Source organism: Anabrus simplex, chromosome 10 (assembly GCF_040414725.1).
Source record: "Anabrus simplex isolate iqAnaSimp1 chromosome 10, ASM4041472v1, whole genome shotgun sequence".
Classification (NCBI taxonomy): Eukaryota; Metazoa; Arthropoda; class Insecta; order Orthoptera; family Tettigoniidae; genus Anabrus; species Anabrus simplex.
Window position 1 is genome coordinate 7,469,056 of NC_090274.1, and position 13,850 is coordinate 7,482,905.

A 13,850-nucleotide genomic window follows, 5' to 3' on the forward strand; every position below is an offset into this window, starting at 1 on the left:
AGAAAAGAAGCAACCTCGAAGGCCTTGGAATGCAGCGGTGCATCATAATGCAATTATTCTACCGCCATGTAACAGGAAATAAAATAAGAATAGGAAATGCGTTACGTAATCGTTGGTTGATAAGAGGGAAATTAATTCACCTGTTTTTCTTTCTCCTTTCGCATACAAAGCCTTGTAAACAGGAAATCGTTCTATGACCTACACTTCCCATTAACATAAGAAATGCAGAAGAGCTTTGTAGCAGTAAGTCTGTTAGCCGCTAGAAAGTAAATGATCTCCAAGTAAATTAAATACTGTACATACGTAAGCTACTTATACTACCGCTCATGATTTCAAGACACCATAATAGTTATATGGTATTTCAAATATGTACCCAACACTAAAATGACTTTTTATCTCTCCAAAAATAAAACTATGTAAAATAAAGCAAATACCATACAAATAAAAAAGCGGTTGCAGAGTTTAGAGAGTTTCGTAGACAAATGTTATGTTGTGGGCAATAACTCGGTGTAATATGAGAAATAAGAGACACAATTTAGTACTTACTTATTTTAATTTGTTTTCACTGTTTCAGTATCTTCTCATAGTAACGTCTATTGCGCTCTTTTCTTTTAATTTATTTTATTCCGTCATTATTCACTTTTCTCCTTTCAACTCTTTCTTTAGCGGAATCCTAATCAACGACAGCTAATCTCGAACTCAGCGCGCAAGTCAACACAGCGCCATCTTGTAACAGAGTATGCGTGTGACGTCACATATGTCATGAAAACTACGTTCAGATTTTCAATTTGTTTTGCAACAGGTAGTCTTCATTTTTATCTGTCAATTGAAACATTAAACATAATACTCTCGGTGGTACGCCATGTTACGGCTCTATGTACCGTTATATGACAATGTTGAGTGCAGAAATACTGGATGTGTGTGGTGTATGTATATTTGGGATATCATGCACACACAGTCCCCGATCCAAGGGAACTCCAAGTCGAACTCGGAACCTCTGAAGCGGAAGCCACAGTATGCTCACCATCTTCCTCTTCTTAATCTGTTTACCCTCCAGGGTTCGTTTTTCCCTCGGACCCACCTCTACCGCCTCAAGGGCAGTGTCCTGCAGCGAGAGATATTGGGTCGAGGGATACAACTGGGGAGACTGACCAGTACCTCGCCCAGGCGGCCTGGGAAGCGACCGTGGCCTTAAGTTAGGGACCATCCCTGCATTTGCCTGGAGGAGAAGTGGGAAACCACGGAAAACCACTTCCAGGATGGCTGAGGTGCAAATCGAACCCACCTCTACTCAGTTGACCTCCCGAGGGTGAGTGGACCCCGTTCCAGCCCTCATACCACTTCTCAAATTTCGTGGCAGAGCCGGGAATCGAACCCGGGCCTCCGAGGGGGAAGGGGCAGCTAATCACATTAACCACTACACCACAGAGGCAGACCATACTGGTTTAAATAGTTGTTCTTGTAGCACGAAATCTGTACATTTCTAGGCATGCGTTCTTGTTCAAAACGGCATCTACTCTACAAGTGCTCGCAGTATGGGAAGGGAATTTTCGAATATTTTGTATAAGAATCAACAGTTTTATAAGTAGGGCCCGGATGTTTATGACCTAAAAATGTATTAAAATATGACTTCAAAGTATTTTGGTGACATTTTCGAAATATTGCCAACGGCCGTAGCCGTGTTGAAACACCGGATCCCGTGAGATCTCCGAAGTTAAGCAACATTGGGCGTGGTCAAGATTTGGATGGGTTGCCACGCGCTGTTGGTGGGGATTAAGGGAATGGAGAAGCGGAAAGGAACTGGCCACCCTACCGTACGTAAACTCCGTCACAGGCACACCTTTGCGGCGGTTCAGACCTGCCTTCGGGCTGAATACACCCTTACCTTACCTTCGAAATATTAAAAAAATCTTACCGCTGTTTAAATTAAATATTGAAAATAAAATAAATAAGTAATAATATTAATTTTATTATTATATTTCGAATTTTACCCGATCGAGAGGTGACTGTGGAGTCTACACAGAATGAAATAAATGTCACATTTTGATGGGCGATCAGAAAGAATTACGACAGGATGTACATTATATATATTTTAACGTTTTCAAATAGGAACTATTTTCTATTTTCACGCAACATTGACTTGTAACTGAAAAAGACCGGAAAATGACAAAAAAGTTAAAAGAACCAAAACATGACTTTATATGACCCGTGAAAATTGCACAATTTTAGTCAACGTAGATAAAATCATGCTTAACTTGTATTTTCCATGGAAATAATATAAAGAAATAAAATATGATATGTCATAAACATGTGCGCCCTACTTATAAATATGGACTGAATAAAGGTACAAACATACATGGAGAACAGTAAGACTTTGCCAGAGAAACTGTCGATGAGTTGCTAACACTGACGTGATTGTGTCAGGGTGAAACTCTGGCTTTCATTAGCGGGTCCGCATTAGCGCGGCTTCTCGGGGAACACAGTAGGTCTTCACTGAGATGGACCTCAGCCTACACATTCCTAGGAGGGTGAATGGAAACAAGCCAGAGAAAACAAGGTGACATTCTTCACGTTTCGCAGATAACTTTTCACCGCACCTTCAGAAGAAAATCTCGGCTGCTCTAATTACAGAATTAGAGAGTTCCTTTTCGTACTGAGTAATCTGTCGGTCGACACGAGGCTATCCGTGACTGGGAGAGTTCATCCACTCATGCATGAATACAACACATTCATTCAACAGTCATTCAGGTAATTCATCATGTGTATTGTAAGCCAATCAGGACACTGTTCAGACTTGTGACACAAATAAATCCACAATAAAGGTAAAATACATATTGTCCGCCTCTGTGGTGTAGTGGTTAGTGTGATTAATTGCCCGGGTTCGATTCCCACTTCAGCCATCCTCGAAGTGGTTTTCCGTGGTTTCCCATTTCTCCTGCCGGGATGGAACCTACCTTAAGGCCACGGCAGCTTCCTTCCCTCTTCCTTGTCTATCCCTTCCAATCTCTCCATCCCCCTCAAGGCCCCTGTTCAGCATAGCAGGTGAGGCCGCCTGGGCTAGATACTGGTCCTCCTCCCAGTTGTATCCCCGACCCAAAGTCCCACGCTCCGGAACACTGCCCTTGAGGCGCTAGAGGTGGGATCCCTCGCTGACTCCGAGGACAAAACCAACCCTGGAGGGTAAACAGATTAAGAAATAAAGAAACATATGTTGTCCTGGACTTCCCCCTGTGGGTGAGGGCGGTAGAATAACACCCACGGTATCCCCTGCCTGTCGTAACAGGCGAGTAAAACGCGCCCTAGCGGCTGTTGACTTGAGAGTGTGGGTTCGCGACCAGCTGAGTCCTGGCATAGCTTCCACTTAGTTGTGCCTGGCTCCTCACTTTCATCTATCCTATCCGACCTCTCTTGATCAACTCTTGTTCTTTTCCGACCCCGGCGATATTAGAGCACTCCAGACCTGGGGAGTCTTTCGTTTTCTCGCCATTCGTGTCCGATTCGTTTGTGAATGGTCAGCATACTGGCCTTCGGTTCAGAGGGTCCCGGGTTCGATTTCAATGACTCGGGGACTGGGTGTTTTTGCTGTCCCCAACATCCCTGCAACTCACACACCACACATAACACTATCCTTCACTACAATAACACGCAGCTACCTACACATTGCAGATACCGCCCACCCTCACCGGAGGGTCTGCCTTGCAAGGGCTACACTCGCTTAGAAATAGCCACACGTGACCTTTGTCTTCTTTTGATCGATACCTTCATTTTTCGAAGTGTACGGACTCTTCCATTTTTTCTCTCTGATTACTGTTGTATCGAGGATGGTTGCCAAGTTGTACTTCCTCTTAAAACAATAATCACCACCAGCACCACCACTGTCCTAGACTATATAACAGTCTTAACGTCTACGACAAAATTATAAATATATGTATAGAATGTTTTAAATCTACAGTTTACAGATCAGGTGTGATTACGCGTAATCGTGGAGCAGTAGATAATTATAACAAAATCATTCATGTATCAAAATAATTCCGATTACGAGAAATGATTACTCTCTCCTCACTTCCTGGCAATCCCGAACTAGGGATGGGAGTATTTTATTCTAAATACCACCAGACGGAGCCACGATCGAACCTGCCAGCGCTCTGCCGTCTGAACTACTCACTCTGACATTTTGTATATTCTTTGCTCCGCCGAGTTACTAGGCGGATCAAGTTGCTCAGCTGTTTTCGCTCCTGGTCGCTATGGAGACAATGAGGCGGGACATACGATACTTAGGAAGACTGCATTTAGCTGCATACAGAATGATGCTCGGGTCAAATTAATGTAAAGGTTATGTGAGGGATGTTAAAGAGCGCGGAACTAATTTTAGCTGGTGATGTAAGGAGGGGAAATTTATTAGTTAAAACGCGCCTCGAAGATCATGTAACACGGAGAGTTGACAAACTGTTTTACAGCGCTTAATGCAGGGAAGTCCCGGGTACAATTGACTTAATGGGTAGGGGGGGGGGGGGGCGAGATTTAGACAAATGTTGAAGTGAAATCAGTACTAAAACACAGAATGTAACAATAAGGAAACATTCCTCACGGGTAGAAGAAGAAAATATGTAATATCGACATGGTTTATTTCCATGTTAGAACTTATTATCTTTTGTTGTTGTTGTTGTTGTTGTTGTTGTTGTTGTTGTTGTTGTTGTTGTTGTTGTTGTTGTGGGAAAGTGGTTGTGAGCCCCTGAGCAAAAATTATGCTTTCCAGTCATCTGTTTCTATGGAGCAGCGACAAGACGGAAGATCACACTGTTACCCGCGCTGGTGGGGAATAAAGCGATCTGTTTTAGGAAGGCGAGACTAGTGATTGGATAATCCACTACTTTTAATAATCGAATGTGTTTCAAGATGAGTGGATTCCTTCCAGAGAATGATCTACAGGACGATGGAGGTGATGGAGGGACTGAGCCGTGGTAAGGGCTGTGTGATCGAAGAATAATAATGCAGCAGACTGTTTCCCTGACATCACTGTCGCAAATAGACAGGGATTAAGAAGTGTGTGTGTGGAGTGTTAAGAGAACTGACACACAAGCCTTTGATTCTCCCGAAACCTGTAGCAAAGTGTTATTTTATGGGGCTTATTAACGAAGAATGGATAACAAAAACGAAAAAAAAGATGTATTTGTAGACACGACAGATTAACAGCGAACCCACTCGTTGTTTGACAAGCAAGTCATCTCTCAGCCTCCCGGATTTACTTTTAGCATGCATTTTCAAACCACGAAGGTGCGACTTGAGGATTCGCGGTCAGGACTTTGGTAAGTGCTCAACAAGTTTCATACGCGATTGTTTATTAAGTGGTAAAACAATAAGATCATCAACACAGAATACATAAAATCCACACCTTAAAAACAGTACAACACTTGAATACATAACTACCAATTACACTTAAAGTGATAAACCCACTCTTAACCCTTTACTGCATGAACTATTTTTTGTTTTAGTTTGGTGAAGAAAATTTCGAGCTTCAGTGTTTTAGCTTAACACTCGTATGTGATGTGGATTGCCATAATGGGGTATATATACGATTTTTCACGATTTCACGCTAAGCTTTTAACATTCAAAGACCGAACATTACTGCCTACTGGCCATGGGTACGCAGGGCGCAAGTATACTTGCAGAACCGTAGGTCGGTAATGTCTTTGATGTTGAGCCAGAGGTACTCCTGAAGCCTGTGGTAATGTGATGGGGAGGGCCCACGTAAAGTAAACGGTGGTTGGTACGCGTGGATGCTGACGGAGTGGAAGGAGTACCTTTGGTTGTACGGCTGTTTTGTCTTATGTTATGTGTAAAAAAAACAAAAAAAAAAACAAGGCATCACTGGTATATGTCTTTAAATGACTGTACAGTTAAAGATGTGCCGGAAAACTACCTCTGTCCACAATCTGTATCCATTTATACAGGTGAAAAATTCTATGTTGCCTGAGGGCAACAGTATGCAGTAAAGGGTTAACCGCATAAAAACGCACAAATAAGACCGACAGACGAACACCGGTATCGATACTGTACGGGGAGGTCATCGAGACCTTGTAACGTGGACTCTAGGAGGAGTAAGTAATCGCGTGACCTCTGAGGGAATTATAACCCTAGAATTTAAAAGCGATGTTTCGTCTCCAGAATGCTAAGGATTCACAGAATGTTCCCGTGTCTAACACCGCTTTTGCGGTTTATTTATTTACAATATATTACAGCATCATACAATGGGATTTATACCCACATACTATACCCGTGTCACCAACGATCTCAGGACTTCGGCATCGTAAGCAAATACGTACGGACTCGTATTCATCCAAGAGGGCTTTTGTGTCCTTTCGCGCCACTTCGTCCTGTGAACGACTGGTAAGAGGGAAGATATTAACTACCTGAAACAAGAAGACATAATTTTACTGACTAATCGTATATAGAAATTCCGAAAGTACAGTATCAGAGAACAATAACCAAAATTAAATTTGAAATATGGCACGAGAGCTGCAACGGGGTCCGCTCAGACCTCGCGAGGTGAAGTGGGTAGAGGGGCGGGGTGTTCCATTCCCACCTCAGACATCCTGGAAGTGGTTTTATGTGGTTTTCCATTTCTCCTCCAGGTACTTAACTTGAGGCCACGGCCGCTTCCTTCCCTCTTCCTTGTCTATCCCATCCAATCTTCCCATCCCCCACCAAGGCCCCTGTTCAGCATAGCAGGTGAGGCCGCCTGGGTGAGGTACTGGTCATTGTATCCAGTTGTATCCCCCGACCCAATGTCTCACGCTCCAGGACACCGCCCTTGAGGCGGTAGAGGTGGGATCCCTCGCTGAGTTCGAGGGAAAAGCCAACCCTCGAGGGTAAACAGATTAAGAAAGAAGAAGAAAGAAAATAACAGAAGAAAATATAGTCAACAACTTTAAGAAAAGAAAAAAAAGACATTGAACTATGAAATAGGCTACGCAAGCTAAAATAGGCACACAAAAAATGCAAAATATCAGTTTGACCCTATGTGACACTTTGATATATATACCCAGGTAAGAAAGGTAGTTTGCCTAACTTCCGGTCTGTAATAATAATAATAATAATAATAATAATAATAATAATAATAATAATAATTTAACAGGTGACGCTCGAAAAAGTATTGATTACTTGCGCTCCTGTCACGGGCCCTTTAAACCACTAGAAGAGTCTTTTCCGTTTTCCAAACAACGAATTAATCGGCGATGCACAGAACATGCTCCATTCTTGACAGAAGCATTTGCGAGTATGTACCAATGTTAAAATACTCGCAGTCGGTAGGACTCGAACCTACGCTCCCAGAGGGAATCTGATTTCTAGTCAGACGCCTTAACCACTCGGCCACGACTGCTGCGAAGCGTTGTTCTCGCTACATCCTCACTAATATCACATCCATCTCGATACAGGTTGTGATCACACAAGATTCCTTCCACGTCCTCTTTCAGTTAGGTCCAGTACGAGTTTCACCTCAAAGTTCCTTCAAATGAGAAGTCAGAATTATCAGCAGAACTAGTGGAACTTGCCTTCAGTACTTAGTTTTTCTTCATACTCGAAGCATACGAAATATCAGGTAGAATATGTTTCTTCTTGTTTATCTGTTTACCCTGCAGAGTCAGTTTTACCCTAGGACTCAGCGAGGGATCCAACCTCTACCGCCTCAAGGGCAGTGCCCTGAAGATTCAGACTCTCGATGGGGGGATACAACTGGGGAGGATGACCAGTACCTCGCCCAGGCGGCCTCACCTGCTATGCTGAACAGGGGCCTTGCGCGGGATGGGAAGATTGGAAGGGATAGACAAGGAAGAGGGAAGGAAGCGGCCGTGGCCTTAAGTTAGGTACCATCCCGGCATTCGCCTGGAGGAGAAGTGGAAAACCACGGAAAACCCACCTCTACTCAGTTGACCTCCCAAGGCTGAGTGGACCCCGTTCCAGCCCTCGTACCAATCGAACCCAGGCCTCGAGGAGTGGCAGCTAAACACACCAACCACTAGATCACAGAGGGTATGGCTTTGAGCAACTTCGACAATACTTCACGTCCGTTTTCTGGCTGACGTTACAATACCCATGGTTTTGTTAAGCTTTGCAAAATTATCTCTTTTGATAAACAAATTATAAGGCGAAGCCGAGATAACTGAAAGTGTTAGTTCGTTCAAAAAAAATCTAAACTCCATCGCGCAAGAACCCCGAAGTGCCTTGGGCTACCAAGTGGCCGCTGCCCAGCCCGAAGGCTTACAGATTATGAGGTGTCGTGTGGTCACCACGACGGAAACTCTCGGCCATTATTCTTGGCTTTCTAGGGCCGGGGCCCCTACTTCATCGTCAGATCACGTAGGCTGATTGGACCTTGAACCAGCCCTCAGATGCAGGTAAAATTCCTGACCTGACCGGGAATGGAACCCGGGGCCTCCGAGTAAGAGACAGGCACGCTACCCCTACACGCGGGGCCGGCTAATCTCGTGTCCTCATCCGAGGCGGTGCATCTGTTTTTAGGCACACCCCCAATGGAGGTGAACTGGTGGTGAAGAAGCGTTCTTGTAGTTTAGGAATATCAAAGGGGACACGCCCGAACCCTGAGGTACACCTCTGTTGATTTTGCTTGAAAATCGATGTAGAAATTATTGACTTGAGTTACGTACGTATGCTTAAACGAGATGATGATTTCTCGAAAAATCTGCTCTCGTAAGTAGTTTATATTTCCCTTTGCTCTTTATGTTACTCTCCATTGTCGTGTCTGTTAAGATTATTGTTTTGAAAAATAATCAGACGAGATGACGGAAGAATTGTGCGTTTCGAAGGAAGAAGATACCCGCCAAAGAAAGGCAAGGTTTCGAAGGCCGAGAAAATTAAAGAGATTAGGCCAACAGATGTCAGCTACGAAATATGAAAGTGAGAAATCTGCTACAGGCAAGGCTATGCAATGTCAGACTCAGGTATGGTCCTCCTGACCGTCAACCCTTGTCTGAAGTTGAGAGTCACCTCCTGAGACGGGCAGGGGAGTCAGTCAAGGCCCTCTGTGTCCCCACCTTTGTACGGTAAGGGTTATTCTGCCCGAAGGCAGGTCCGAACCTCCGCAGAGTTGTTCCTGAGCCGGAGTTTACGTGCGGTAGGGTGGCCAGTTCCTTTCCGCTCCTCCATTCCCTTACCCCCATCCAACTCCTGATCACGCCCAATGTTGCTTAACTTCGGAGATCTCACGGGATCCGGTGTTTCAACACGGCTACGGCCGTTGGCTCCCCACCTTGAAAGGGGCATAATTAACCATGTTCTGTAAATTATAAGCCACTTTCATGTCAGTTAGGACTACGACAATGATGGAACTTTATTCAGTTGATTTCGCTGTGCATTTCTTCTGATCACGTTCAACAGCCTGTTAATTGACAACCAAATATTTAGGCCACAACACCTAAATCTCAACGAAAAGTTTCACGGGAATTTGTTTGTGTAAAAGAAGTTTTCGCAGTCGGTAGGACTCGAACCTACGCTCCCAGAGGGAATCTGATTTCTAGTCAGACGCCTTAACCACTCGGCCACGACTGCTGCCGTAGCGAAGGTTTTATAATCACTGCCTACTAAATGATGTCCGCACGTAAAGAAGGCTTATCGATCATGGCCGCCTTGATTACTGCTACTGTACAACTCAGTTCAAATAAATGTGCTCACCTATACGCGAGAGGTCAAGTGTACCGTCGCTTCTACTCTACTATGGTTTCTACAAACATTTCTAATGCTCCGCTCGGAACACTGAACGACTTGGTGCTCCATGTTTTTGGTTTAGGACAGACCAGGGAAGGTGCTAGATTATAGATTGCCGCGGACTTTAGCAGCGATAACGACAGATGTGCTACTTACGACCTGTTGTGATGGGCAATAGAAAACTGGCAACGCTGATGCATTTTCGTCTGTCTCCTATTCGTGTAAGGTTGCCAGATGTCTGTCAAGTAGCGAGCAAGCTCAGTCTCACCCGATCCTTCAAGGGCATGTTTACAGCGCCCCCGCCAGCACTAGATTAAAATATTGCAACTGAGGATGTTCAATGTTTGCCTGTTTGTGAGGCAGTAAGCTTCCTTGCCCCCCTTTTAGTCGCCTCTTATGACAGGCCGAGGATACCAAGTATGTTTTGCTACCGCCCCCACCCACAAGAGGGAATGTAAGCAGGAGGAGGAAAAATAAGAAGGTTGTCGATTTCATCTGTGCCGGGCTTGGTGACGTAAGGTTCAGAGCCTTGTAGTGGCCAGCCAAAAAAAAACCTCGTATTTACCTCCAGCAGTCCGCCTCTGTGGTGTAGTGGTTAGTGTGATTAGCTGCCGCCCCCGGAGGCCCGGGTTCGATTCTCGGCTCTGCCACGAAATTTGAAAAGTGGTACAAGGGCTGGAACGGCATCCACTCAGCCTCGGGAGGTCAATTTAGTAGAGGTGGGTTCGATTCCCACCTCAGCCATCCTGGAAGTGGTATTGCGTGGTTTCCCACTTCTCCTCCAGGCAAATGCCGGGATGGTACCTAACTTAATGTCACGGCCGCTTCCTTCCCTCTTCCCATCCCAGGTGAGGACACCTGGGCGAGGTACTGGTCATCCTCTCCAGTTGTATCCCCGACCCAGAGTCTGAAGCTCCAGGACACTGCCCTTGAGGCGGTAGAGGTGGGATCCCTCACTGAGTCCGAGGGAAAAACCGACCCTGGAGGGTAAACAGATTAAGAAGAAGAAGAAGAAGAACAGAAATGTACGCGGACGACGGTTTTCGAAACCGGGCCATCAAAATGAAACTCTTGCCCCAAAGGGCTGTGCTGCCCCAAGACATAGCGTTTTGTAATACCCACCTGAACCGACATTTTCAATAACCTCAACTGGGGATTATTTTTCACCTTTAAGAGAAGTGTATTTTCATTTCTCCAAAGTGCGAATAAATGCGCAATGTACAGAGAACGTCGAGCCCTCTTGTGAGAGGCATTTGCGAGTGAGTGGATGAGTCAAAATATCCGCAGTCGGTAGGACTCGAACCTACGCTCCCAGAGGGAATCTGATTTCTAGTCAGACGCCTTAACCACTCGGCCACGACTGCTGCCGTCTGTTTTAAATATAATCCCAGGCTACGTACTCAGTACAGTAATACCACACACACTTTGATACTGGTTGTCATGACAACATACGTCATGTCATGGCCTCCTGATTCTACAAGTCCCGCTTCGACAAAATTCACGTCAAAGTTCCGTCAAATGAGAAGTCAGGATTATAAGCAAAACCAGTGGAAGTTACCATCTCTCCATACAGGCCATGAAGGCCCTTGAAGGGGTAAAGGTTTTTAGTATCCAAACCTCGGTTAGCTCTACACCCAGCCGTACCGAGCTCGATAGCTGCAGTCGCTTAAGTGCGGCCAGTATCCAGTAATCGGGAGATTGTGGGTTCGAGCCCCACTGTCGGCAGCCCTGAAGATGGTTTTCCGTGGTTTCCCATTTTCACACCAGGCAAATGCCGGGGCTGTACCTTACTTAAGGCCACGGCCGCTTCCTTCCAATTCCTAGGCCCTTCCTATCCCATCGTCGCCGTAAGACATATCTGTGTCGGTGCGACGTAAAGCAAATAGCAAATAGCAAAAAAAAAAAAAAAACCACCCAGCCGTCTTTGCCCCTAGGAATGAACCGGGAAGTTACTATCAGGTCCGCCTCTGTGGTATAGTGGTCAGTGTGATTAGCTGCCACCCCCGGAGGCCCGGGTTCGATTTTCGGCTCTGCCACGAAATTTAAAAGAGTGGTACGAGGGCTGGAATGGGGATCCACTCATCCTCGGGAGTTCAACTAAGTAGAGATGGGTTCGATTCCCACCTCTCCCACTTCTCCTCCAGGCAAATCCCGGGATGGTACCTAACTTACGGCCACGGCCGCTTCCTTCCCTCTTCCTTGTCTATCCCTTCCAATGATCCTGTCCCCCACCAAGGCCCCTGTTCAGCAGAGTAGGTGAGACCGCCTGGGCGACGTACTGGTCATCCTCCCCAGTTGTATCCCCAAAGTCTCACGCTCTAGGACGCTGCCCTTGAGGCAGAAGAGGAGAAACCAAATCCTGGACGGCAAACGGATTAAGAAAGAAATAATAATTATACATGGAGCTGTTTCTCTTAGCTATAAAGTGAAGACACCATCAGAAGTGGCTGTTTATGGTGATGTCTGGAAGAAGCGTTCTTGTAGATTATCAAAATCAATGTAGAAATTACTGATATGAGATATGAGTGACGTATTAGTGTTTAAGACACCAAAAATCTGCTCTAGTAAATAATTCTATACTTCCTTTTGTTCTTTACATTACTTTGCATTGCGGTGATGGTTGTGATGAATGTTTGAAGGGAAAGTGCAGTTCGATAACCCTCCTCTCTTAAAATTACATAACAAAAGAATTATGGATTTTCAAAAGAAGAATATATCTGTCAGACAAATGCAACCAAATATCTTGTCCACTGCTGCTTCAATTCAACGAAATGCTTTTATGGGAATTTGCTTGTGTTAAAGAAATATTCGCAGTCGGTAGGACTCGAACCTACGCTCCCAGAGGGAATCTGATTTCTAGTCAGACGCCTTAACCACTCGGCCACGACTGCTGCTCTGCACTTCGTTCCAAATACATGCACTGCCCGATACAGGGGCTGGCAAGCGTACACTCGGTTCTACACTACTATGGTTCTTACAAACTTACCTACCATACCGCCTGGAATATTCAGCATCTCAAAATGAACGATGAAGCGGGACACCCCCCACTCCCCCTCGATCAGGGTAGGTGTTAGGGAAAACCTTGCCGCACACCTTAACAGCGTTAACATAATTTGCGAACAGTTGCGATCTGTTATAGTCTGTAGCAGAGAAGTGGCAATGGTGCTTCTCGCTGCTGCAGTGTTGTTCTTCATGTTCTATCATGTACTTCACTCCCCTATCCTTTAAACCTATGACCATCCTCTTTGATTTCCCTTTCTTAATCTGTTTACCCTCCAGGGTTGGTTTTTCTTTCGGATTCAGCGAGGGATCCTCACCTCTACCCCCTCAAGGGCAGTGTCCTGGAGCGTGAGACTTTGGGACGGGGGGATACATCTGGGGAATTGGACCAATACCTCGGCCAGGCGACCTCACCTGCTATGCTGAACAGGGGCCTTGGTGGGGGATGGGAAGATTGGAACGGATTGACAAGGAAGAGGGAAGGAAGCGGCCGTGGCCGTAAATAAGATACAGCCTGGTGTGAAAATGGAAAACCACAGAAAAGCATCTTCAGGGCTACCGAGAGTAGGGTTCGAATCCATTATCTCCCGGATGCTAGCTCATAGCTGCGCGCCCATAACCGCACGGCCAATTCGCCCTGTGGTTTGTTATTCCAAAACGTACAAAAAGTCACCCGTTTTGGCGATATGCGGTTGATATGGCAACAAGCTGGAGCACTGCACTGAGGAACTTGTTGAATAAGCAAATCTGTCCATGCCTTGCCTGTCGTAGAACAACGGAGTCGTCGCCAAAATCGCGTGGCGTGACTCCATGTGGTATCCTGAAACCGCAAGATATGCATCAGTTGCAACAGGTGATCGAAATCGCGAGTTATGTTCTGCCATCCGTAAATCGGTCCCTATACGTTGTTAATTGTATCTCAGGCGTCGATTGTGAGTAATCTGTGTAAATGAATATCTAATCAAATGCAAAATAAATTCTCGCCCCTCCTGTAAGTACAGACAGGAATATGATAGAAGGTAAGCACCATCTACCTTCTCACGTCGTTGAAAGATGCATCTCTGAGCGGAATTCCGACATTACATTCCTCGAATTACGAAACGTATCTTAGCAAGCTTCCGTTTGCT

At 45.4% G+C, this 13,850-nt stretch overlaps 4 non-coding genes across 4 annotated transcripts; all 4 read right to left on the reverse strand.

Moving 5' to 3' along the window:
* Positions 1 to 7,299: 7,299 nt before the first annotated feature.
* Positions 7,300 to 7,381, reverse strand: TRNAS-AGA (transfer RNA serine (anticodon AGA)). The gene has a single exon. It is a non-coding gene; the product is annotated as a tRNA-Ser (tRNA).
* A 2,104-nt stretch (positions 7,382 to 9,485) lies between these two features.
* On the reverse strand, positions 9,486 to 9,567 carry TRNAS-AGA (transfer RNA serine (anticodon UGA)). Its single transcript has one exon. It is a non-coding gene; the product is annotated as a tRNA-Ser (tRNA).
* A 1,438-nt stretch (positions 9,568 to 11,005) lies between these two features.
* TRNAS-AGA (transfer RNA serine (anticodon AGA)) lies at positions 11,006 to 11,087 on the reverse strand. The gene has a single exon. It is a non-coding gene; the product is annotated as a tRNA-Ser (tRNA).
* A 1,445-nt stretch (positions 11,088 to 12,532) lies between these two features.
* On the reverse strand, positions 12,533 to 12,614 carry TRNAS-AGA (transfer RNA serine (anticodon AGA)). The gene has a single exon. It is a non-coding gene; the product is annotated as a tRNA-Ser (tRNA).
* Positions 12,615 to 13,850: the final 1,236 nt, after the last annotated feature.